Below are 5,097 nucleotides of genomic sequence, written 5' to 3' on the forward strand. Positions count from 1 at the left end.
GCGTCAGTTATTGCCGCTCTGTCATTTTCACTCCCCAATGCGTCACTATAAACTACTAAAAGCACGTATTGGAGCTTCAAATCCTACTCGAATCGAGTAGTTGGCCAGCTGCCTTTATTGTGGCTAATCTGGTGGCAGCGCTTGGCTATCCGCATTCTCCTGTGATCGAATCGTACCGTGGGTATGACGTTTTTGTTTTTCTCTCTCCGCATATTTTTGTGAGGTTAGGGTTAGGATTAGGGTTAGGTTCAGGTATACCTTTGTGAGGTTAGGGTTTGGGTTAGGTTCAGGTTTAGGCATAGTTTTGTCAACATGCGACATCGCCATGGTGTCCCGTCACGTCAACACTTGACTTTCAGGGCGTCCCGTCATGTCAAAACTTGACGTTTCAGGGCCACTGACAGAGTTGCAAATTGTGATGCCTTGGGAGTGAGAACGGGTTGGAAGGGGCGGACAGATATCCTGTGTTACCTGATCTAAGTGTGCAGGAAGGGTGAGCGGTGGATCAGGTCCTTTGATTGCCTTGTAGTGTACGTATAGGTCATAGCTTGGTATGCATATTAGGCCATGGAGCCCCATAACTCTGACAGTTATGCGGGACCCCACTTTGAGAACCACTGGCTATGGGTAGAGACTAGAGAGGCCGTCTGGTAACCAGATGGTCACCGTTTCGCGTCCCAGCCCGCCCATGTCTACGTGTCCCTGAGCAACATTTACCCCCAACTGCACACCCAAGCAATCATCTGAGCAGCCAAGATAAAAATGTATTTCCTCTGCAGGATTGATAGAAGGGGAGGAGACATGAAACTTCAGGGAGGTTGAAGAGTTTGAGTGAGCCTGACAGAACCCCATCAAGGAGGGAGTTACAATAGTCAAGTCTGGAGATGAATGAGGCTGGGTAGACTCCTTGGTGAGGAAGGGTCTGATCCTCCGGGTGTTGTGTGCCTTGAAGCAAGGTTACTACAGTTTGGTGTTTTTGTTTTCAATTCAAGTGGAGTTGCAGGTTTCAGTTTAGTTTTTATTGTATACAACTTTAGTTTTTTTCTATTAGTTTCAATGTTAGTTTCAATGTTAGTTTTTATCATAATGGGGTAATTATGGGGTAATTTATCACCTGTGAAGGCAATTAAAGGTGCGTTAAGTGCTTGTTAACCCATTAAGACCGGGAAGTCCCGGCAGGAACGCATCTGTGTAATTTTTAGATTTCTTTGGGCTATTCAAAAATAGCAGATATACAAGCTCATAGCGCGAGTGCCGCGCTACGAGCTTGTAGATCTGCTATTTTTGAAAAATCGTGAAATTTTTTGTGCAAATCTTTGAATATACATTTTTTAAAGCGAACATTTTTAACTCTGTTTTAAACTTCTGGGGCGGTCCTTGGAACAAAATATTTTGAGATGGGGGTCCGAGGCCAAATACTTGTTGAGAACCACTGATATTATTATTATTATTACTAACATTAGTTAGGATTTAGAAGACATTTCTGGAATCCCCAGAAGCAAAGATTTGAGTCAAAATGTTCACTTTAAAAATATATATATATTCAAAGATTCGCACACATTTTCAAGTTTTTTCAAAAATAGCAGATCTACAAGCTCTTAGCGCGGCACTAAGTGCCGCACTAAGAGCTTGTATATCTCCAATTTTTGAATAGCCCAAAGAAATCTTAAAAATGACAGATGCTTTCCCGGTCTAAATGGCTTAAAAGCCCTATATTCTGATACTAATCATTGCTAGTCTACAGTGTTTGTTCAGTAATAGGGTCTCCCCATCCCTCCAGCTCTTTAATAAAAATACATTTTCAGGTGGGTCAACAACTTTTTTCCTATCCCTTCCAATTTCACTTGTTTATCCTGTATCCTCATGAGTTCTCTCTCCTGATTGAATGAAATTGGTATGACCTGACCTGAAAATGTATTTTCTCTTTACTAAAGAGCTGGAGAGACGAGCCCCGTTAGCAAACAAACTCTAGAGTCTATGATTACTATGGGAAAATGGAGCTATTTAACACTTATCATGTAGACATCCCAGTCTAATATGCAATATGCACCAATGCCTCATAATGCTTGCTGTTTTGACAAATTGACAAAGACTAAAACTAAGTACATTTTCTGTATATTTGTAATGTTATCCTTTACTTAGTTTTGAATGTACACAATATAGTTTCAGTTCGTTTTCTTTGACTTTGACTTTTTATTTTATTTTTTGTTTAACTCTAATAACCTTGCCTTGAAGGAGAGCTGACTTTTGTGTCCAGGATCTCTCCCAGTTTCTTGACAACTAAAACAACAGGAGCTTTGGGTGTTGGCAACGGGAATGAGAGATCCTGCAGAGGGCAGGACTTTCAGCGGAAGAGAAGCGAATCTCAGTCTTGTCTGAGTTGAGCTTGAGGAGATGAGAAGACGTACATGATACATCCACTGTCAGATGTCAGCCAGGCATGCAGCGATGCACTTTGCACAACCTTTGTGGCTAGGAAGGAAAACAACAGCAGAGTATCATCAGCATAACAGTGATTAGATATAGGAGAGCTCGTGGGCAAAGATGACAGAGCCCCAAGAGATAAATAGTGAGCATGATGTCTTATCACAGGGCCCAGGATTCAATGCCGCTCCTGCGTTTGTGTGTTAGTGTGTGTGTGTGTGTGTGTGTGTGTGCACGTGCGTGGCGTGCGTGCGTGGCTTGCGTGCGTGGCTTGCGTGTGTGTTCCTTCATCGAGGCAAATGTCTGCAGACTGCGTTGGCCTGGGCAGGGGTGGGTGGATTATGAATAATTGTGAGAGTAGACACTAGACAGTCTGAAGAAATACAATCACACATATGGCCTATTAATTTGACTACTGGATGCTTAATCAATCGACTCTTGCTTTAATGTGCTTAGTTCAAGGATTTTATAGTCTGTAAGCTGAACATTTCAAAATTGTTCAATAAATCAAGGCTTAATAGCAGTGCAGGCTGGCACAACATTTGGCCGAACATTTGTGTCACATAATAATGACCTGCTGCATGTCGTCCTGTCTTACTCTCTTTCCCCACTAATACATGTAATGCCTTTAATATAGTATCTAAAGTGAAATATTGAAATAAAATTATACATTTAGATCAAACCAAATTGCAAAATATGAGGAATGAAAGGGCTGATTATGGTGTTCAACTGTTTTAGAGTGGCAGATGATTGTGTAACCAATGGTAACTTATTGTGTCTGCTAATTGAGTGACAGTCATATCTAGGGTGGATATGTGTTGCTGTGGTTACCAGAGTACCTTGATTGTGCACCTGTGCAGGTAGGACAGGATTAAAACCATGATCATATGGACAGATGAGGGCTTCTTTGAGCACACGCACGCACGCACGCACGCACGCACGCACGCACGCACGCACGCACGCACGCACGCACGCACGCACGCACGCACACACGCACGTATATATATACACACTCCAATTGTTTCTATCTTTGTAACCCATACACACACACACACACACACACACACACACACCACAGAGCCACATGATGCATTCATACGCCCTGTGTCCTCTGCAGATTAGCTGAGCACAACCCTGTCTGTCCCTGCGCTGTTAACCTTTATGTCGCTGTTAAGTGCCTTTGTGTTTAGAAGCAAGATCCACAGAGGACCACCGTCTCAAATATAATATTTTTTTTGTTTTCTTTTGCATCTGATGAATAGGAGTGCTCTGGTAAACAATAAGTGGAGTAGAGGAGAGGAGACGAAGGGAGAGGGAAAAGAAAGGAAAGGGGAGGTGTGATTTTGGCGGTGTGTGTGTGTGTGTGTGTGTGTGTGTGTGTGTGTGTGTGTGTGTGTGTGTGTGTGTGTGTGTGTGTGTGTGTGTGTGTGTGTGTGTGTGTTTTCAGAGCTAATCTCACAAACTGCTTAACCGATCAGTACCAAACCTTACATGCACACTGCCAGTTGGTCAAAGAAGTACTGCCACAACACGTAATAGTAGAGGTACATGTTTTATAACTGTTGTACTTAAATTGAACTTTAATTTGATAAATTAGAATAATTGATTTTTTATTCAGTGTTACACTGAATGACATTTTAGTTGGCACATAGTTAGAACATAATAAACCCTTAGGGTGTTATAATTGCTTATTAATTGTTTCGCTACTTGTATACTGTATACTGTATGTATACTGTATACTGTATACGTCTTTGACCCATGTACAGTACTGTATGTATATACGTATGGTGTATGCATGCATTTAGTATGTATACGTATGTCCTCCTCAGCATATCTTAAGAACCATTCATCCATTGCTGAGTAGTACCATACAATAGGATAGACATTATTGTCCCTAGGGGAACTTTGTCATGGAGACATGCTAAAAATACAATGCAGTACAACAACATGCACAACACAGAATGCCAATACATTCCATTGAATGACACACTGTGATCTACATAATAGTAAGTAAGTAACATTAAATCCTCATACAACATTACATGCGTACAATTAAAATACATTAAAACACAAGCAGCGTTGCTGGAGTTTGGCTCTGGCCTGCTTATCATTTGGGGCTTTAATGGGCAGGGGAACAAAGGAGTGCTTAAAGCGGTTCATCGTGCACAGGGAGACTCTGAAGTGTCTGCCTAAAGAGAAGTAGCTGTTACTGAGGGTGTAGTACATGAGTGGGGTCTGAAATAATCTTGGAGTCTGGAGTGTGGGATGCTGCTATGATTTTCATGGCTCTTTGTGTTAGCCGGGTAATCTGGGCTTTCAGCTGTATGCTGAAAGCAACAAACCAGGCTGAGATCCCACATTGCAGTATACTCTCAACTACAGCATGGTAGAAGAGGAGCATCTTCTGCATCTTCTGGCTGACCGCAAAGGTCTGTTTTTTTGGTTGGACCTGGGTGTAGACATGTTCTACCTGAATTCTCCACAGTAGGTGTATGCTCTGTAGGAGACGAATCAACCTGGTCAGGTCAGATCTGGGGTTCGAATAACACCGCCTCTGTCTTCTTGACATTGAGGAATGAGGATGCAGAAGTGTTCATTGCACCACTGGACAAAGTTCTGGATCTCATGTTTGTGCCCACTGTGGTACCACCAGTGTCGAGACTGCAGTCAATC

This window comes from Gymnoscopelus microlampas (assembly GCF_963454915.1).
Source record: "Gymnoscopelus microlampas genome assembly, chromosome: 12".
Classification (NCBI taxonomy): domain Eukaryota; kingdom Metazoa; phylum Chordata; class Actinopteri; order Myctophiformes; family Myctophidae; genus Gymnoscopelus; species Gymnoscopelus microlampas.